Below are 22,747 nucleotides of genomic sequence, written 5' to 3' on the forward strand. Positions count from 1 at the left end.
TTAACACCAGGCTTGTGGATGTTGGAGTGAATTTTAAGTTCAAAAATGTGTAGCTCTCTGATGAAATGCAGGGCAGATCTGAGTGCAGAACTGAGTGGCCTGGTTGTGTCTGGGCTAGAAGAGGGTTTGAAATGCCCCGACAGCACCAGCCCATGCTGGGTCATCAGCAGCACCATCAGCACTGTGGAGGGCAGCATTCAGATTGTATTAGGGGAAAGCAGAAAAATAATCATCTGGAGGATGGAATGATTCGGGATTGGCAATAAGATGGATCATGTTACTGCTTTGGAATGGATTCCAATGAGTTACATCCACTTTTAATTATTATTATTTATACAGAACCTAAAGGCAGTCCACAGATTATCCAAAAATGCACGGGCTGATCTGTTAATCCCCCGTCCCTCCTCCCCTCACAGCCCTTGCAATGACAAGCCCCAGTCACGCTGCCTGGACTGGTTCATACTGGCTGAGACATAAATTGCTTATTAGTGACCAGCTTGCTGCTTCTCCACTTTTGTCACTCTTCGAAAGGGAAATAGGGAACAGGTGACTGAGGTCCGAGTTTCATGCTAAGTGTTTTTGTTGGAAGCAGCAGCAGCTCAAGAAGTTCCTCCTCGCCTCCCTGCATTCGGTTCCTTTTTCCCCTTTGTGCCACCCTGTGAGTCATGCAAATACACCCAGGCCAGTGAACTGGGAACTTTGAAAAACAAGGAGGGTTTTTTTTAATCAGAGTAGGTGAAACTCACTGCTCATGGGACCAAAGACTGCTGGGTCTTCACTAAGCTGATGGTAGGAATAGGCATCCACCGACCTCATTTGCCCCCAGAAATTATCATCTCTCCAACAGCAAGATCTCTTGTCTTGTGAGGAAAGCCAGTGCTCCTGCTTAGTCACCTGAGGCTTATTCAAGCCTATTCATGAAATTGGAGGATTTGTTTCACAAAAGAAGCTATTTGGGAAATTTTGAATAATACGACACAGGACCATGGAATCACAGAATGGTTTGAGTTGAAAGGGACCTTAAAGGTCATCTCATTCCAACCCCCTGCCATGGGCAGGAACAGCTTTCACTAGACCAGATTGCTCAGGACTCTGTCCAGCCAGGCTTGGAACACTTCCAGGGATGGGGCACCATCACTTGCTTCACCCTGTAGAAGCCAGAAACATTCCAGGGAGTGATTGCTCATCCTTGTCTAGCACTAAAAGACACCAGGCTAATGGGGCAGACATCATTTCCTTTAAGACTCTCTCATTCTCTGTACATGGACCATTGCTTCCACATCTCCCACAGAAACAGAACATTTCTGTGTTGGTGTTGTTGTTATGGGAAAGTTGCTGCTGCATGGGAAAATTTGTGACTGCAGTTCATATAGAAACCACAATTATAACTTGCATTAACATGAATTGGGAAGTTAAATCAACAAAACCCATAGAGTTCCCTGGGTGAGGGAAAGGAGAGTTTGGGTGGGTGTTTTCACCCTTCTGACCCTCCCTATGATCTCCAGGAAACTGGGAAGGGAAATGTCTACCAAGAGCAGATGTTCCCAGCAGGAATATATAGATATATACACACATAGACATATACATAAACAGTCATTTCAAGCCAGGTGTGTTATCACTGATGGATTTCCCACCTCAAGAACCCCATGGGGTTACAGGGCCAGGAGCCTGAGGTGGCAGATGGGAAGTGTTGGCACTGTTTGAGGTTTGGTTGCCATCACACTTGAGCTGATCTCTCTTCTGGAAATGGTGGATGCACAGCTGGAGAGCCTGTTTTCCCAGAGGACTTTAAGAAAGGAGAAGGAGCATCTCATGACCAGGCTAAGTGTATGAACACCATCTTAACCCTGGTGGCAGGGCCATGAGATAACCAGCCGGTGGGATGGGGAGGTAAGGCTGCAGGTGAAGTGCAGGTGGCCCTGCATCTTCTCTCCTGGTGAGTGAGGGAGTGAGGCTCCTGAGGCTGGCATCTCATACCCTTCCCAGGTCAGTGACCCACACTGTGAAGAAGTTTCCTTCTTGCCCCCTGAGACATGCAAGTGCTGTCAAGCAAGACAATTTTTATCTGACTGAAAGCCACAGCTTGCCTGTGCACGCCTGGTTTGGTGTGTGTGGAACAAGCCCAGCAGTCACACCTGCACCTCTCAAAGCTGAAATAACGGATGCATTTAAAGCTTGTTGTTTAGGGGTTTTATCCCTTTGGAGTCTTGTTTTGCAGGAGTCCCTTTGGCTCAGCTGCACAGTGAGGTCTGGATACAGAAGCCTGAATCTTAACCGTAGCAAAAGCACTGGGACTCTGGGCACCTCACCCAGTGCCCTCATTCACCTCCCTCCTCCCTTCCCTCATCCCTTTCCTTCTCCTTGGTGCAAGTGCTTTGGGGCTGAACAGTGCCTAACAAAGCCAAGCCTTGCTCTCAGCTGGGGTATCTTGATGGTCATTAAAGTGAAATTAAAAATTATGAAGCTGGAAATGAAAAATGATGAGCATTTTTATGGATTAATCTGAAAGCCTTGCAATGTCTCTGGGTTTACACTGGAGGAAGTGAAGTGGAGGATTAAGTGGTATAGCCACGAACAGAGCATTGGCAGCAGAGCTCAGAGCTTCATGCTAAACAGAGGATCACAGGTTGTCTTGTGGCCAGCATGGCCTAAGTGGGACAGGGAGGTGACAAGGTGACAGGATGGTTTGCAGAACTTTCAGACAGCAAAGCTCAGTATGAGTTTCCCAAAGCAAATTGCTTTCCAGGAAGGACTGTGCTCTCTTGCAGGTTCAACATCAAATACACATACCAAACAACCTCTGCTGCAAGTCTGTTATTCACGTCAGCTGTGGGTGCAAGTTCCCTTCTGTGTCAGACTACCCAGCACACGTGATCCTGCCAGCTTTGTGCCCTGTGTCACCTGCAGGACCGTTGGAGTGGCACAGGCAGCCACAGCCTAATCCATCCTCCTGGTACAGGTACAGAGGGGAACCAGCAAATAACTCTCACCACCTCTAACTCAACAGGCTTCATTGCACTCAGCACAGCACACTGCTTGCTTTGCTTGAGCTGGAGCTCCAGATCAGCCATGCAGCCCTGGGAGAATGTCCCTTCCCAATTGACAGCTGCACCCAGCAGGGCAGGTCTCGTTGCTGAGTGGTCACAGATAATCTTTGTCACAGTTTAAGGTCTTTTCCTACTCCCCTGATGTAAGGGGGACCCCATAACTCTGTTGCCCCGAGGCTGAAGGCACACAGGGCTGTGCCAAAGGGGTCACAACCATCAGGTGTTGGTGTTCATGGGGGGAGGATGGTCAGGGTGAGAAGGAGCTCACATGGGGCTCCACTGTCCCTGCACATCATATTTGATGTAAATTGGATACAAGTTATTCAGGATAGTTAAGGGTGACAGCAAAGAGCTTAAAATAGTGCCTGACCAGGCGATAAAGGCACACATAAAACTCAAGTGTCCTTGAAAAGGGGCAAGGGCTGCCTCTGTGCGGGTTAGTGCCTCCCAAAACCGAGACCCAGAGCCTTTCAGAGGCTCCCACGGGTATCTGGTGGCTGCACAGCGGCGAGAGAGGAAAGGCAAAGCCTCCCCTGCATCCGAGAGGATGATGAGGGGGACGGAGGAGACCCTGGATGGAGACAGCTTAGGAGGCAAGTAGCACGGAAGAATACGAGGCTGAAACCCCAGACGTCACAGAGAAAACCATGGGGGAACTCAGCCTCAGCGTGGGTAGGTGACAGAGCCTGGGAACATGCCGGGTCTCTGAATCACCGGGATTTGTGCAACCTCAGTCCCGGCAGCTCTGGGTGTTCCCCGCCTCGTCGGCCGAGCCTTTTCTGCGGAGCGGTCAGCGGTGGAAAATGTGCAAGGAGCAGCCTGGAGCGACCGTGGGCACTGCCGGGGTGTCCGCAGCTCCGAGGAGAGCAGGGCGAAGTGACCTGGAGGTAGCGAGGTGTTCTCATCTCCCCCGGGCTCCTGCAGTCCAGCACAGCTCTTCTTAAAAGACTGAGCTTGGCTGATTAAAATCACTTCAGGCCATTTAATCATCACATGAGCATCCTTAGCTTAAGGACTAATTTACAGGCTTTGCAGTGGTTAGAACAACCCAGCGGTTTGTATAAGGAGCTGGTTATGCCACGATAAGCTTTCAGTGGAGATGAAGACCCAGGGAGCAAGACTTCCAGCAGGAGAGCTCCAGCCTTGCATTGCACACTAATTTAGGAGGTAAGAGGAGTCTGCAGGAAGCTCCCTGCAGTCTGGCACACTCCTGCCTTCACACATTTTAACTGCCTGCAAATCCTCCTCCAGGAAACTGAGAATTAGCCCGGGTGCTAAATGACTTTGGAAGAGAGGATCCTTAGTGGGGACTCTTGCTGGAGAGAATAACACAGCAATAACATGGCTGGATGTGTAAAGCAGTGAAGACGTCACAGGCCAGCTCCTGGGAAGGACACATCCCTCCCATCTCACCAGCCTCCAGGTCCTTCCTATAAACTGGACAGTTTTTTGTTCTCTTGGCAGCTTTTCAGACTCTCGCTGTGATTGTTTCTGCTCTGCCACCAGTTATACTCCAGCTGGATGTGAGGGAGAGGAAGGATAAATCCCACACCCTGAGCTCAAATCATTTTCAGCCATGATTTAAACACATCAGTTTGAACCATCCTAAGAGCTTGCCAACACAGAGGTCTCATTCCTGTCCTTTCTCCTGCAGCTGCAGGCTACCAGCCCATGCTCCCTTTATCTTAGCTCTCGTGCTAGGTAACTTGGCCCTGACTTAGCAGAAACCTGTTCCCTTTTTTCACTCAGTTATTTTTGTGCCAGATTAGTAGTCTGGGTGTATGGAGGCTGCGCAACACCAAAGATGATGCAAGGAAGAGTGATAGGGTGGGGGTGAGGGATGGTTCTAGGCAGCCTGTGGATGAAAGATAGTCAATATAGACACAAATTCTGCAGCAGAGCTGATTACAAGGTCACATGGGGTCAGAGGAGAGGCACAGATGTCATTTGGGGTTACAGTGATTAACGGGTTAAAGGTCTGAGACTGAGGGAGCTGGGCAAGGTTGCTGAGAGGTTCCTAGGACGATCCCAATAGCAGTTTGGGAATGACTGCTGTGACACGGTGATGGCTGGGAAGTGCGTTGGGAGCACTGTGGTTGCACCAGTTCTCGCTTGCAGCTCATTTCATGCTGAGCCCTTCCCCATCACTGCAGGCACTTGCTGGCTGAGTGGCAGTGGGATGGTGGGATCCCAGTGCCCTGGCTATGGGATGAGCCTGGTCAGAGGTAGCAGAGAGCTGGACACGTAGCTACCATGTTCCTGCTTGTAGCACAGTTTTTTCCATTTCATCTTTGGAAACCTTCTGTTCAAGTCCTGAAGTGTCTATGGAGCAAATTGTCCTTGAAAATGAGCCAGGTCACAGTCCTAAAAGTTCTGGATGCTGCAGCTGAGGTAATTCTGTAATAAATGTAACCTTTCTGGCAGCACAAGAGAGCAATTAAGGAACCCTTAATTTTTAAGGGTCCTCAAAAACACGTCAGTAGTTTCTAGCCAGAACCGTTGGAAAATTTAGTCAAACTAGCCTGGATATTCAAGGGACTCTCCTGCCCTACAAGCTTTCCACCTCTGCCTCTGCCCTTCTTCCCTCACACCATGCCTCAGCCATCCTTCCCCATTTGTGAGCAAAGAAACTTAACAAAACAGTGCTGCACTGGAGGGAAGAGAGGGAAGGGAGGCAAGGCAGGCAAGGGAAACAGGAAAACTGATAATATAACAAAAAACAACAACCCCATCCAAAATACACAAAGGCATGTTCGTCTTTCCTTTTCTCTTTGCTTTTCCATGGCCCCTAGGAAAACTGGCTACTGCCTCCATCCTGCAGCCTCCCACTGTGCCAGTTCATTGGTCTCAAGCTGCAGACTATGCATTTCTCCCAGGCATCAGCTATCCTTCCTTCCTTCCTTCCTTCCTTCCTTCCTTCCTTCCTTCCTTCCTTCCTTCCTTCCTTCCTTCCTTCCTTCCTTCCTTCCTTCCTTCCTTCCTTCCTTCCTTCCTTCCTTCCTTCCTTCCTTCCTTCCTTCCTTCCTTCCTTCCTTCCTTCCTTCCTTCCTTCCTTCCTTCCTTCCTTCCTTCCTTCTCCACTAGCTACTACCCATCAGTGATGCCCTTAGCAGGAATCCCATATTGTCATCTCTCAGAATAAGACTCACTAAATAGAGTCAAAACCCAGGGACAGGCATTTTTTATGCACGATTTCTGATACTGGTTGTGCTGAGCCCAGATCTAAATGTCACAGAGTGAGAGGAGTTTGACCCAGGAACTTGTAGACCTTCAGTTTCCATCACCAGACTCACCTTGTGCTCAAGCAGGAGTGGAAGAGGAGTGACTCAGACTCACATAATAAGTTGGGTTGGAAAAGACCTCTGAGATTATCAAATCCAACCCATGATCAATCACCACCTTGTCAACCAGACAATGACACTCAGTGACCATGTCCCATCTTTCCTTAAACACCTCCTCCCTGGGCAATCCATCCCAATATTTAACCCTTTCCATGAAGAATTTCCTCTGGATGTCCAACCTGAACCTCCCCTGGTGCAGCTTGAGGCTAAGCCTGTTGTTAATTACCTGGGAGAAGAGGCTGACCACACCTTGCTGCAGCCTTTGCAGGGAGCTGCAGAGAGCATGGATGAGGATCAGGAGCACGGATGAGGATCAGTAGCATGGGTGAGGATCAGGAGCATGGGGAGGTGTGCTCTGGCTGCACATCACTGGCCTGTAAAGACAAACAGTTCCCTGGCTTGTTATTGTTACCAGATGAGTGGGGGACTTTTATGATCACTGGGTTTGGATAACCAAATTCTGCTTGGGACAGAGGAAGGAGAGCTGCCCTCCTCTTCCCTACTGCACCCCATGCCAGGCACTCAGCCCCCTGCCCTCCCACAGGGCTTTGTTCCTGGGGGTGACGTGCAGCAGCCCGGACGTGACTGCGGATCCCACACCCCCACGATGCCCTGCTCTGTCTGGGGTTATTGTGTGATGCCCAGAACAATGTGCTGTGGTTAGGGATGCCTGGGAGAGCGCCGGGAGGCTCCCTGCTCCCCCTCTCCCTGCTAGTAGTGGGAGATGCAGCTTTTGGCCATCTGGTAGCTGTGGGTTTGGTGGAGGTCCCACTGCAGGGGAGGAGATGCAGTCACCAGTGCTGTTCCTAGAGAGGAAAGCCAGCATTTGGCACTGCTGAGCCACAGATGCACTGTGTGCCTTGGGCATGGGACGGCCTTGGGCACTGTAGGATGACAGGATAGCTCGTGTGGGAAGGGACTGTAGGAGGTCTCTGGCCCAACCTCTTCATCCTGCCAGCTCTGGGGTCAGACCAGGTTGCTCAGGGCTTTAGTGAATTGGGTCTTGGAAACCTCCAAGCTGGAGGCAGCACAGCCGTTCTGGACATCCTATATCAGTGCTGAACTGCCCTCCTCATAGTGGGAATATTTTTTCTCATATCCAGTCTGAACCTCCCTGGGTTTAGCTTATGTCCAGTGTCTGTTGTGTTCCACTTGTGCACCTCTGTGTACAGCTTGACTTCATCGTCTCCATATCCTCCTTGCAGGTACACCAGAGCTTCTCTTCTCCAGCCCTGCAGACTCAGCCTCCCCCCCCCCAGGCTGTGTGATCCCACAGGGCTGTGTGAACTCTGACTGTCTTGATGGCCTTTCCCTGGACTTTTTCCCATGTGTCCCCATCTCTCATGTACTGGAGGCTGTTGCAATATCCAGTCATAGTCTCAGCAGGGCTGAGCAGAGGGGTGGAACTGCCTTCCTTGACCTGCTGGCAATGCTCTGCCTAATGCAGCCCAAGGGCCTGTTTGCCTTCTTTGCTGTGATGATACATTGCTGACTCAATGCCCTTTCTGCACAGCTGCTCCTCCTCCAGTCACCCTCAGCCTTTCTTGTAGCCTGGGGGTTACTTCTTCCCAGACACTGGGCTTGGAATTTGCCCTGGATGAAGTCCATAAATATCCTTGCAGTATCAAGGCAAAGAGAGTGATGAGCCGAGCCAGCAAGTGTCTTGTGGACTTGCCCAAGTCACAGGGACTTTCACTTTGTAATGGTTTGGAAACTCCCTTCTAGGGGACCATACCCACACGTTGGTGGGGAGAATGTGCTTATCTGAGATGTTCTGATGGCTGGAAGCTCAGGCAGGAATATGGGTCAGTGATATAACCAGGAACAGCATAACTGCTCTCACCAGAAAACCTCCTGCATCACCCAGGGACTTGGACACTGGGGGACACAGGGCTTTTCACACCAGGATGTCATTGCAAAACCCTCAGGAGTTAGGGGCTTCTGTGTCCTCCAGTGGCCATGGTACTCACAGAAGGGAATGGGAAATGTGTCCTTTCTGGCTTTGGGAGTCCCTTTGGCTGCCTGGATGAGTTGTCCCTCAACACACATTCTGTTTACACAGTCATTCTGAGCCAGGGCATTTGTGCCTCACAGGCAGCTGAGCTTTGCATCATTTGGACCTCTCTGTCCTGGCTTGCTGTGTGTTTCCCTTGTGCCCAGGTTCCCCTGGAGACAACTCTCAGCCAGTTTGGTGTGGGGTATGTTTGGTCCAAGATGTGTTAATCACCTTCCTTTGCCGTGTATGTTCTTTGGCCGACAAGTGTGTCAGGAGATGGGCATTGCCTTTAGTGGAGACAAGGCAGAATAATGTTCTTCCCTGAAGAACACCCAGGGAGAACAGGATCCTTACAGGCCCTCGTGAGACCCCATCTGGAGTGCTGTGTCCAGATCTGGGGTCCTCAGAACAAGAAACACATAGACTTGTTGGAGCGGGTCCGGAGGAGACCGTGAAGAAGCTCAAAGGGCTGGAGCCTCTGTCGTTTGCAGACAGATTGAGAGAGTTGGAGTGATATACCTGGAGAAGAGAAGGCTCTGGGAAGACCTTAGAGAATCTCCCAGTTATTGAATTATGAATTGTTTAATTGATAAAAAAGAGGGAGAGCAACTTGTTGTATGAATAGATACTGATAGGATAACAGGGAATGTTTTTAAACTGAGAGACAAGAGTTTTTGTCTAGATGTTAAGAAGAAATTCTTTACTCAGAGGGTGGTAAGATACTGGCACAAATTGTCCAGAGAACCTGTAGATCCCTGGAAGTGTTCAGGGCCAGGTTGGATGGGGCTTGGAGCAACCTGATCCAGTGGGTGGCATCCCTGCCCATGGCAGAGGGGGTGGAATGAGATGTTCTTTAGAGTTTTTTCTTACCCAAACCATTCCATCATTCATGGGAAATGAGACATGTAGGAACATGTCATTGCTTTTCTGGGGATAAAGACAAAGACCCCCTTGGCTCCCATTCTTCTCCAGCTTACCACAGCAGCAGTGCAGGGTCTCACCCTCACCATAGAAAGGTCCCTTCCCCAGACCAGAGTATTTATTCCCAGGACTTCCCCACCCCAGGGCTGCTCATTCATCTCTCACAGACAGAATGGAGCCTGTCACAAGAGCAGATGCAGAGCAGGCAGAGCTCCCCATGAGACCTTCACCACCAGAGATGATAAACAGATGGGGAAATCTGCTGGGAAATGCATTGACGTAAGGAGGTGAGAGGCTGCAGCAGTGTCCCCAAGGAGGTGGAAACACGCTGAGAAAGCTGGATGCAGAGCCCGGTGCACAAAGGCCCTCTGATTCCCCCAGACGCTGCTAATGGGCTGTTTCCTCTCCCAGCCCTCCCTGTGAATCGGAGATGTCTTGCTGGATGTCTTGCCCTCCTGTTATCTGTCTCCCTGAGTTCTCTCTGGGATTTCCTCTGATCAGACTGCTGGGTCAGCCCAGGCTATTGTTCCTCTTAGGATCCCTCTGTCCCCAAAGCTGCTGGGGCCAGAAGCATTTCTCTTCAGAGGATGACTGCAGCATATGTGTAGGGAGCATGGAGAAGTCTCAGCCTTCCCATCCGAAGGGACAATTGGGCTCAGGTACTTCAGGACCTCAGTCTGACCCAACAGCCATCCTTGGGGTGGGTTTACAACAGGACTGCACTCTGCTGCATCAATCCTTCTTGGAAGGATGGGGCCATCCGTGCAATTATTTGTATAAGCTCTGTGATATACCTCTCCCTCCAAAAATGAAACATGGGGGCCCCTGACAGCCCACTCTCCCAGCCAGGCATCCAGCTACCAGGAGAGCAATGCTGGGACCACCACACTGGGCACAGGAGGGACAGGCACATGCCTGAGAAATTAATCCTTGCAGTTTTGAGGTGCTGAGCAGGTTTTTATTATCAAATTTTAATTATAGTAGCTGGATTTTAATAGGGAAACTGTGCAATTCCATTTTACATACCATCCCCCAGGCCAGGTTGCTCATGTCACACTACCTGGTGTTTCAGCTATGAGATTTTTTGGCTAATGCAGCAAAAATTCTTATTGGATTTGGAAATACAAAAATTAGTTGCCCTGAGGGAAGGGGAGACAGAGGGCTGCCTGGCATGCAGAGCTGCCAGGAGGCTCTGACAGCCAGACATATATTGCTGTTTATAATACTTAATAGAGAGCAGCTCTACAAAGTCCTTTCTTTATTCATTTCTCTCCCTAGCACTTCACAGCATGCAATAACTTGGATTTATAAATTAAACATGTTCCTTGTTTTAATACATCATCTACTTCTTATTCTGTAGTCCCATAATGGGATTTTTAATTGCCTGTCATAGAATCGTGCATCCTCCTGGCAGCCTGGGAGTGTGACTGCAGCTATGAGTTCATTGGCCCACGTTGGTATTAAATGGTGCATTTAAATCTTCACATTAACAAAAGCAAGGAACACGAGCGGGAATGTGGAACAGTCATCATTAAGAAGAATTGTTTTCTGTGGCAGAAAATGAGGAAAACGAGGCCAAAAATACAGATTCCCACCCCCCCCCCCCCACCCCCCCAAACTCCCCAAACAGAAAAGTATTGCACAGTGTTTTAATTATTGCTGGGTTTATTTTCAACTGATGCGTATCCAACAGCTTGAGCCCAGATTAGAGTCCAAAGGGCTGAGGCAGGGGCTGGAGGACCCACTCCAAGGATGGCCACACGCACACATTATCTAGTGCCTAAACTGGACCATCCAGCTCCTGTCCTGCTGCATTTGCTGCAGAGCCATGGCTGCTTTTTCCCTGCTTCTGCACTCAGCAATGCTCAGATCCGTGTGGCGGGGTGAGGCAGTCCAGCCAAGATGTCCCTGCCAGAACCCAGGAGCCCTGGGCAGGAGGGGACACAGGGGAGGGAGATGGAGAATGGGGCACCAGGTGCCTCCCGCTGCTGTGAGCCCCGTGTGCTGACAAGGGACAGAAAAAGGCAGAAAAAAGGTTAAGAGGGATGGAACTCCTGCCCTGATGCAATTTAATGTGATTTCCTCTTGCAACACTTGAATATCTGCTCTTTGTAAAAATTGGCTGTATCCAGGAGCTTTTTATCATGGCTTCCCCTTCCTGGCAAAACAAGTTAAATCCTCCAACCTTTCTACTTTTTCGTATCCTAATCTTTTTTAATTAATTAACATATTTGCCAAAGTGTGCCCTAAATAGGAGTCTTGGTCCAGCTGAGACTTTATCAGCATGGAGGCAAGCTGAGCAATTACTTCCTCTGGCTTACACACTGCAGTCCAGTATTGCATCCAAGAAGGAGATTACCTTCTGCTGGTGTTTTCCCAACTGCAGATTTCTCATGTGAAATTTGTGAATTGCCATTCGCCTTCTATTTCTGCTGTACTGTCACTGGGTAAGAGCTCCCTGGCAGGTCCTCTGCATTTGACATTGCTCCTTTCAGAGCCACAGTTTGTGCTGTTATTTACTGGATTTCATCTTATTCAAGGCAGGCTTTTTCTCCAATTTTTCCGGGTAATTTTGAATTCTCATCCAGTCCTCCCAGGTGCTTGACATCCAGCACAACCCACATATTTCAGAAAAGCGTTCCCTGGGCCATCGCTTGTGTCAGTAAATGAAAATGCTGAATAGGATCACCTTTATGCCTGATCCAGGAAGACCCTGCTCAAAATCTCCTCTTTGCGTGACTGAAAACTGTCTGCAGGGACTCCAGGTGTATTTTATTAAATTGTTTCTAAATTCACTTTCTCATATTTCCTTAGTTTAAGAGAATTGGTGAAATGTCAGATGGGACTATTTCAAAAGCTTGGCCTAAATCACAGCACATTTCAGCTGCCCAAGAGGGAACCCACGTTAAACATTACTCTGGTTTGGGCAATTTATTTTTGACAAATTCATCCTCTCTTCTTATTCCTGTGATCTCCTCTGGCTTTGTATCAACTGTTTGTTTAATAATTTGTCCTGGGAGCTTTCCAAGACTCAGAGCTAGGCTCCTGGTGTATAAATCCTGCTCTTTAAAGGGAGATATTATGCCTGTTGGTTTCTGCTCCATAGGGTATTTCCTAGCCCAGGGTCTCTGGGAAGAACATCCCAACTCCTTCCACTGCTCATCTCCCACAGGATCATCCTCTGCTTGGGCTGACTCCATCTCCTCTGTCCCACCTGAAGCATCACTGGGTGGTTTCTTTCTGCCCCACCCTTTGGTTTAATTAACAGTAATTACAGTCAGTCAGCTGATGACAATGAACCTTTTTCATGAACACAGCATTCCTTGGTTCATTTCCCTTTCTTTTTTTCTTCTCCTGATGTGTTTACAGATCGTCCTGTTTGCTTCCCCCCCTTGTTCACTGAAACTCATTCAGGCCTTCCTGTGTGGTTTCACAATGGGGCAGTTTTTGATGTAAATACATAAAGAGCTCGCACAGTTCTCACCTCCCCACCTCCCTCTGCCCTGGACGTGCAGCAAGGCCCCTGGTGTTGGGCTCAGCGTTTAATGTTTTCTGCTTTCCTCCTGGCAGGATAAACCACCCAGTGTCTTTAGGGCTTTTCCCTGCTATGCTGGCTCTCCTTCTCCCTCAGGAGGTATCCACAGCTTCCCCATGTGTGCCAAAATCATCCAGTTTGGGTCCAGCATCCCTCTGCCCCTGCTCTTGCATCTCCCTGTTTGTAAGAAAGATTAATTCTGCCACTTTGTGATTGCTCTCCCCGAAGTCACTGTCCCTTCAGTTCCCAGCTGGCTCCTCATGGTCAGAGCCTGATGAATGTAATGTTTGTCCATCTGAGCTGAAATGTTGTCCCAGCATCCTAGGGATTCACTGGACTGGGATTCTGTATGATTTCCAGTTGTGGGTAATTAAAACAATGTTCCTCACTTTCACTGTTGTCCATAACTGGAAAAATCTCTCCTGCCTCCTCCTCTTCAGCTCTCCTGCCATGACCACATCCCAGGCCTTGCTGTGTGCCTTCTGGGACTGCCTTCCTTTGCTCTGCCCTTCCCAGATTTTCTCCATAAGGACAGCAATAGGTTTCTGTGCTGTGCATTATCTGTGCATTATGTCATCATGGTGACTGTGTCTTAAGAATTCACGATGTATTTATTTGTCTCCTAGACTCCTGGGGGAAGTTGATAATCACTGCATTGCCCTTTTCCCTTTGTTGGGTCACCCTTAGACCAGTATTGTAATTTCTCCAAGAAAACTGGATCCTTCCTTGTCTCCTGTAATTATTGACCTCTGCCCAGGGTGGGGGGGTTCTCAGCTGTGAAAATTCAGTCACCAAAATCTTCATTCCCAGCTAGAATTGGCTGCCTTTTCTCTCGTTGCTCATCCCAGTGACCACACAGTTTGAAGAATAAGGTGTCTGGGGATAAGGATCATATACCACTCAGCTTTGGTGTCCCACAGGCATCCAAGCCTAGGCACTGAGCCCTCTTCTTATCCATTGCCACCTAGGGAGCCCCAAGTCCCTCCAAACCCCAGAGACACCAGGGGCTGGGGCTCACAGGTCTCCACCCAAACCAGCAGGTTAAGCCCACCTGCATTACAAACAGGAGACCCAGCATGTAGCAGAGGTGTGTTTAAAGTGAAAATTGGATTCTGATACTGGCCTCAGACTGTTCAGGTAAGTATTATAATTAACTGTGAGATGTCTCTGCAAATGTTGCTGGCTGGAGCAAGAGACTTGAGCATCCTTTCTCTGGTCTTATTCTGCAATGCAAGAGTTTATTTACTGTACATTTCAAAATAGAGCCCTTCCCCCCTCCCCATTTTGTGTGGAACAAACAATGCTATGTCTCTCCTGCCACTGCAGTATTAGAGAAAAAACTGGGTCATGCATATAATTCTGCAGAGGGAAACAAAAGGCCATTCTGCCCCTCTTGGATCTCATATTTATGGATGCTGTGGCACATTATGGTAATTCTCACTTGAATCAAGCATATAATTAATAGCTAATAATTAAGCTGGGGCATTTTTACATTCAAATACAGGCAGAGATTCATGACACAGTGGACAAGACAGTAAAATATGACTGACATATAAAACTGCTTGCAGACTTTCCAAGGCTCCAGATTCCCGTCTCCACTTTGCCTTCTGGCTTTTCACACACCCGTGTATGAAAAAACACTCTCCTTTTTGGTTGCTGATAACAAATTCTTTCCTCTGTCTGTATTCTGTCCAACTTAAAAAAAAAAAAATCAAATTACACCATGTCTGCATGCAGGGCTGGACATTTGGTGTATTTATTAGAAGTATGAAGTCGACATCTGTTCTGGACTCACAGAGGGGTAATTCCAGGAAAGCATTAAATTGTGGGGACACAAGAATATGCTCACGTACTGTTGCTTGTAGGCTGTACACGTTGATTTTATAAATGCTCGTGTACAAAGTGGAAAAAACAGCTTTGGCTTGATGAACAGCTAATAATCACCAGAAGTGAAATCTAGTGTAAATATATTGATTTCTGGTACATTTTAGTGTTTCTTTGTGCTCCTCTGTGCATTTAGCCAAGTATTGTCTCTTATATATGTACTCAGTGACTCATTGCAGTAAGAACAACCTCAAGCTGAAGAGATGAAAATAAAAATACCTTGAAATAAAAAAAATTTAAAAAAAAAAAAAAAAAAAAAAAAAACCACAAAACCTTGAAAACTGTTTCCATGGCTGTGACTGGGAACAGAAATGTTTCTGCTTTGCTCTGGTCAGGATGTGACAGAGCCACTCCCCTGCCAGCAAGGCTGAAGCAAAGAAGGTGATGAAGCAAAAATCACTCCCGTTATCACTCTGGGATTATCAGACATAATACTGCAGGGTGAGATGAGGTCTTGGGGAATAAACGTTGTCCTCTAAGTGTGTCCATCTCTGCATACTCCCTGGCAAATCTGGGGTAACATATGGTCCAGGAAATCAAAGCTACAGACCCCTCTCTAGCTTCCCCAGGCACACAGAGCTCTGCATCATTATTCATCACCTAAACACTAAATATCTGCTGTGTATTGTGTTTGTGAGTTTATTTTTCAAATAACAGCCAGCTAAGGTTATGGGTGTCGTGGGTTGATTCTGGCTGGATGCCAGGCACTCATCAAAACCTCTCTTATCTTTCCCCTCTACAGCTGGACAGGGGAGAGAAAACTTAACAAAGGGCTCATGGGTGGAGATAAGGACAGAGAGATCACTCACCACATACCATCACGGGCAACACAGACTTGAGTTAGAGATATTAACTGAATTTACTAACAACAAAATCAGAGCAGGATGATGAGAAGTAAAATCAGACCTTAACAATACCTTCCCCCCCACCTCTCCCTCTTTCCCAGCTCTACCTGCTCCCCGAGGATCTCAGGGAGACAGGGAGTGGAGGTCATGGTCAGTTCATCACCCATGGCCTCCCCTGCTGCACACTGGGGTGCCTCCCTTGGGAGACACTTCTCCAGAAACTTCTCCAGCATGATCCATCCCATGGGCAAGAGTTCTCCACAGCCTGCTGCACTGTGGGTCACTCTTCCACAGTGTGCAGTCCTTCAGGAACACTTGCTCCAGCCTGGAACCCCAGAGGGTCACAAGTCCTACCAGGAAACCTGCTCCAGCATTGTTTTCTGTCTTCACAGGTCCCTCCCAGGACCCTGCTCCAGCACAGGTTTTCCATGGGGTCACAGCCTCCTCCCAGGCATCCATCTGCTCCAGTGGGGGTTCCTCCATGGGCTGTGGGTGGATCTCTGCTCCCCATGGATCCCCATGGGCTGTGGATGGATCTCTGCATCCCCATGGATCCCCATGGGCTGTGGATGGATCTCTGCATCCCCCATGGATCCCCATGGGCTGCAGGGGCACAGCTCCTTCACCATGGTTCTCGCCAGGGGCTGCAGATGAATCTCAGCTCCAGCACCTGGAGCTGCTCCTGCTGTTCCTTCTCCACTGACCTTGGTGTTTGCAGAGCTGTTCCTCTCAGATATTCTCACTCTGAGCTTCTCTGGCTGCAATTACATCTGCCCAATAATTTTTTTCTCCTTAAATCTGTTACCACAGATGCACTACCACTATTTGTAATTGTCCTGGTTTTGGCCAGAAGCAGGTCAGTCCTAGAGCTGTCAGGGATTGTCTGTGCTGGGCATGGGGGATGTTTCTGGCAGCTTCTCACAGAAGCCACTCCTGTAGCTCTCCCACAGCCAAAACCTGGCCATGCCAACCCAATACATGGATCTGCACAACCCCATTACAGCATCTCCTGGTACTGCAGGGTCAGTACATACCTCACCCAGGACAGCCCAAAGTGTGTTGTTTATATAATCTCAGAATGGTTTGGGTTGGAATGGACCTTAAAGAACATCCAGTTCCAACCTCTCTGCCATGGGCAGGGTCATCTCCCACTAGCCCAGGTTGCTCCAAGCCCCATCCAGCCTGGCCTTGAACACTTCCAGGGGTGGGGCATCCACAATTTCTTTGGGCAGTCTGTACCAGTGTCTTTGGGCAACCTGTGCCTGTGAACATTTCCCCTCATTGACACTCCAAATATATGGTATGACTCAAGGCACTGGAAGGACTTGTGGGATAATTAAAAGCACCAGTACTAGAGCTGACATTGCTCTTCAGCATCCAATTCAGAGAGATTTCAAGCAGCCTAAGCCCTGGCAGACAATCCTTTGTGGGTTTGCTCATAGTGACTGGAAACCAGTGGGACAGCACTGGGAGTGATGGCTATAGCATTCCTGCTCCTGGATAACCCTGACAAACACATCCAGCATCCCTGCTACCCCTTGTAACACATATTGCTGGGGGATGCAGTCCCTTGGGATCACTGGGGAGAGCAGGAGGTGTGTGGGGCTGGGGTGAGGAGCTACAGTAATGGCCAGCCCCTGCACACCCTGCCCTGGAGGGGAGAGGACAGCTTGGGTCTGCTGCTCTGATTAAAGACACCTTATGCCAGGGTCATGCTGGCACTAACACATTTTACCACTTTAACCTGTGGACTTTCTGGGCTTAGGGAAATTACTTGACATGCCCTGTTCCTCACCAGCTGTCTGCCCAGTTCCTTCCTGCTGGTTTTGCTCCTACTGTAGCTGCTCCACTCTAGATGAAAAGAAAGAAAAATGTGAGTGGAAAAGAGGGAGGCTGAGGCGTACACACATTTCATTTTTATGGGCCTTTCACTGTATTTCATCTGTCTTTCATTTAACACACCAGTGACATTTATGTATTTCCTGAAATGCCACCTAGGAAAGAAAACACATTAAGGAAAAATTTGACATAAAGAGTGAGGTATCCTTCAATAGGCTTGGCTGGAAATGTGCAGAGCAGCCTGCAGGCACAGACATCCCTCTGTGCTGAGCCATCCTTGGAACCTCTGGCTTGCAGTGGTGAGATGCTCCAGCTCTATGCAGCAGATCAAAGCAGCTCCAGCTCCTTGATTTTGCTTTGGTGATCCAGCTGCTACTTGGAAGCAAAGCTTCTATCTGGAAAATAGGAATCATTTTTACACAGAAGTGCTCTCCCACCTCCTCCAGCTGTGCTGTTCCTCCAATGCTTTACTGACCTGCCCTTTCTGGGAGGGAAACTGCAGGCAGGCACAGAGGAGACCATCACAATAATGATAATATTAGTAATAAAAACGACGATGATGTTGAAGGCAGTTAGTGCTGGGATGTAGATAGCTCCTGGTTCTGAGACACTCCCTGGGCTGGGCACACCAAAGCAACAGAAACAGGCTGGTGAATTATTTTGCCTTTCAGAAACAGGAGCTTTGGAGCTAATAATACCCATCCTTTATCAAGGAACTGCTGCTCAGAGCCTTAATTTGGGTGATGGATGGTATCTGCCAGGAACAAAACACCTCTGCAGTTGTAGCTGACAAGTTTGGTACAGACGGGCAAGACCACATTTCTTATCCACTGTGTTGTATGTCACAGAATCAAGAGTGTTTTGGGTTGGAAAGGACCTTACAAAATATTTAATTCCAACCCCCTGCCATGGGCAGGGAGACCTCCCACTAGACCAGGTTGCTCCAAGTCCCATCCAACCTTGTCTTAAGCACTTGCAGGGTTGGGGCATCTGCAACACCCCTGGGAACCCTGTTCCAGTGTCTCACCACCCTCACAGTAAAAAAAATTCTTTATTATATCTAACCTAAGTTTCCCCTCTTTCAGTTTGTACCCCAATATGGTTTTACACCTGCTATGGCAGTTTGGGTGTAAATCTTGGCCCATAGACACCATTAGTGCTTTGTCCCCTAACCCTGGGGTGAAGACCTTACCACAATTGTGTGTGTCCTTCCCAGGGGAAGGGGGGGATGCTCCACATGTACCTGTCTGGCCTGAGCACAGCCCTGGGGCTCTCCAGTTCTAGGCTCAGGACCAACTCTGGAGCTGACCTGTTTCATGCTCCTGGGCAAATCCCTGGTACAGAGATCATCATGCCCAATGCCAGTCTCTGAGGGGAGGACAGAGGCTTCATTAGCTGATGTTTAGGGAAGGCTTTAGACAGGAAAAGCGTATTCAGCGTTAAAAATGAATGAGCATCAGTAATGCCAAAAATGTGTGTGATAGAGGGAGAGAAAGAAAATATCAGAGGACAGAATGCTCAGGGGTCTTGGAGCCGGCCCAGACAGAGCCACAGAATTCCCAGTGCCCAGGCAGAGAGAATGGCTGCAGCCTGGCTGTGGCACATTTTCCTTCAGGGACCAGTGGCCCAACTGGCTTGCCTCACCTTGTCCTGGCACATGGAGCAATGGAATACTCAGCACTTCTGGGGAGTAGCAACCAGGAGATTGTCCTTCCATCATCCCCTCATCCCAGTCCTCAGACTTGTTGGGTTGAAGACACCTCCCTTCTCCTGACAAACGGGTGGTCCAACAAACTTCTCATGCTTCCCTCCCCACTGCTGCCCAGTTTTACACCTCCAGTGGTGGAATGACAGTCACACACCACACATTTCCCACCTTGAAATGGGAATAAAAGCCTCTGCCTATCCTGTTCATTGAGCAGATCTGCTTTTACAGGATCTGTAACAAAACCACCAAGCATTCAGCAAGTCTCTTACAGGGAGCAGCTCTGGGAAATGAGACTCACTCCTCCTCCCTCTTCTCCTAGACTGAATATCATCCTTGGTCCAAATCAGGAGGCTGCAATTTCCTTGATTACGGGAGCAGGTCAGCATGGAGATCTCACCACAGGGAGATGAGCCACAGCTCTCTGGACTTTCCTTACTTTTGTGCTGACATTGTCTCAGGCTTTGTGCTGAAGAGCTGGGGGTGGGAAGGCATGGAAAGGAGGAGCCAAGAGCATGAACACAGCAAGGTGAATTTGCTGACTCACGTGGTTTCCCTGCTGCTCTTCAGGGTCCATCTCACACTGCAAGGAACCTGCTAGCATCCCTGCTCATGGCTTTGGTCCCTGAAACAGCTCTCATCCTTCCCAGCTCAGTTCTTGGCCAGCACGAGCACAGAGGCTCTCTGCAGCTCCAGCAGAGTTCCCAAAGGCTCGGATGGGAAAGGACCTTATAACCCTTCTCTTCCCAGCCCTCTAGCAGAAAAACATCTTTGATCTCTTGTGCATTACTACAATATCTCCCTTGTGATGTGGTTCTGTAAGAGGGAAGGAAATGTCCCTTGGTCCCATCCCCAGGTGAAGGTACAGCTCTCATGCACACATGCTGGAAGTACACTGTGCCTCGTGCTGGCGGGGAAATGAGGACACTTCCTCCTCCCTCCCTGAGGAGCACAGCTGAACTGCCTGCAGGGAAAGTGCTGCCAAGCTTCCCAGATGAGCCACATGTCACTTCCCACGTCCCTGGCGTAGCAGCTCTGACATTGAGTTAACCAGCGCTGCAGGCGCGCCAGGAGCATTCCCCCTTCTGGAGGTTTTTCCAAACCAAATCCTAGCTCTGAGCCCATTTCACTGGTCACCCACTGCTGCTGCAGGGCAGTGAGGCAGAGCAAATTCTATGAGAACCAGAACAATTCTAGCAGGGACCAGGAGAACCTTTGGAGTGAGACTGGTGTTCCACATTGCAGTGGGTGCCCACAGCAGTGGATCTGCAGAAGGTTTGTGCTGTAGGATCCAGGCAGGATTCAGTGCAAAGTGCAGCAGGACAAGGTTGTGCTGTAATCAGAATTTCTGCTCAAAAGCAGCTTTCCCAATACCAGTTCTGGGTGCAGCCTTTCACAACCACAGCTTTCCCAGCCAGCCCATTCCAATCTAAGGGGGAAGAGAAAGAAAAAGCAATGAAAATTGTCTGATATTTCTCATTCAAGAGAGAGAAATATTCAGAAGATGGATGTTGGCCACAGGGCTCCACAGACTCTTCAAATTTCTTTTTTTATGATAAATATCACATGTGACCCTTGGCAAATCAAAAAATTACACTCCATTGGAATATCTCGTTTGTTTTTTAGTTTCACACAGAATTATAAGTTGTAACCAGTTCCTCCTGTTGAGTCCAACAGCTTGTGTTTGACTAAGGCACAGATTTCCCATCTGTTCTTCAGTCTCAGTCCATTTTGCTGCAACATCACACTGAAAGCTGGTACAGATGATCCCCCTAAATCCCTCAAATCCTCTCTAGACGCAGTGAGTCCCCATTCTCTAGGCACTGCCTGGGTTTCTTGTTCTCCTGTACATCCCACTGCATGGGGCAATATTCATCCTACGTTTTTGGAAGAGAGACAGGCCATGGTAAAACTGCTCTGTCAGTGATTACTGATTATCCCACCAGTCTTTCTGCAATCCCCAGCTCTTAACAGCAATTATTTTAATTTTTCCCTCAGACTAATGGCAGAGTTGATCAGTACTGGAATTAACAGCTGTCTCTTCAGTTTCCAGTTAAGGAAACAGAGAATTTAATTTTGCCTGGAGTTATCTGCATCATTTCAGGCTAACTGGGTGTGGAACTGGTTATTCCTTTCAGCATGTCTGGATCATCCTACACCCTGCAAGTCTCTGACACATGGACAACTGTCCTACAGCAGCCCCTCCACAGGAAGACCTCTAGAGGAACCCATCCTTAACAGAAGAAAGAGAGGAAGCTGCTGGAAGTGATGACATATGGAAAGCCCTGGACTTTGGCTCAGTTTAAGACCTTGTCCTCTTGTTTCTTGCTCCTCTGGAAAAATGGCACAGTGTTCCCTAAAACCAGCACAGTGGTACCTTCAAGACTCAGCAACTGGAGGCACAACAGAGAGGAGATAAGAGAGGGCTGACAATGCCAGAGCTGACTGGGAAGTCCCATTTCCTTGAAATTATGCTGTGTTTTGCAGAGTTATTTTGGGATTAGAAGGGAACCTCAAACAACATTAAAGAAACCAAAATACTGCAGTTTTGTTTTGGAAACACTGAATTTTCTGGAAAGAAAATCTGTCTTCCAAGATACCTGGCAGTTTTTGGATCAAAATAACAGAATTCCCAGGGGTCTCAGGGCTGCTCAGGAGATGGGCAGTTGCCAGGAGAGACCATGGCAGAAGCTCAGTACAACAGGTACATGGAGAGTTTTTACTGATTGCTGGGTTTGTTATTTTATTATAGAGATCCTCAGAATCTGGCATGAGATTTTGAAGAGGCCAGTGGGGGAGGTTTTGGGAGGGGAAGGAAAACTAGTAGGAAAGGGAATAACTATTTTTATACCCTTCAGTGCATTAGCCAGGCCCACCTGAAGTCATCACGATGCCAGCAGAATACATAGGTGCAGACAAGGCTGGGAATGAGACTGGTATGGATGAACAAACATTTTGTGGTTTTTCCCTTTCATTCCTGCACTCATGGACAGCCAGCCTGCACCACAAAAATACTCCCACATCTCTCTCCTTGCTGCTGAGGGTCTTGAGACATATCAGGTCCCAATCATCCAACACAACAGCAGCTGCTGTGAGCACAACCTCAAAATCGGCTGCCCCTGTCTCTGCTCCTCCACAAGCCCAGGGTATCCCAATGCTGGTTTGAGGCTGGGGGCTACTGCCAGGCTTAAATGTGACTGATGAAGCAGGGACAGGAGTTGTACTGCTGAGAAAGCAGCTTCATATCAGCTTCTCCATATCCGAACTTCAAATCCCAGCCATGCACAGCTGTGCTGGTGCTGCTCAGCAGTGAAGGAGCTGATGCATTCCCCGCTGCTGATGTGAAGATTGTATTCAAGGAGGGAAATGTTTTAAGGAAAGTGGAGGCTCAGCAGAGCTTTTGATTACAGATTTCAGCCCTCGAGTGATAACACAGTGAGGGTCCTGAGTCAAACTGACACATGAAGGTTTTCAGACACAGGCTATTATCCTTCAGGGCTGATTTGAAACAAATCTTGGAGGCTAATTCTAAAATAGTGAATACATTGCACAGCGGGACACAGCAGGCATTAACATGTTAAAGCCTAGTCATCAAGCACACTTTTCACTCATAAACACCCAAGAACTTCTCCAT

Source organism: Cinclus cinclus, chromosome 3 (genome assembly GCF_963662255.1).
Source record: "Cinclus cinclus chromosome 3, bCinCin1.1, whole genome shotgun sequence".
NCBI classification, from domain to species: domain Eukaryota; kingdom Metazoa; phylum Chordata; class Aves; order Passeriformes; family Cinclidae; genus Cinclus; species Cinclus cinclus.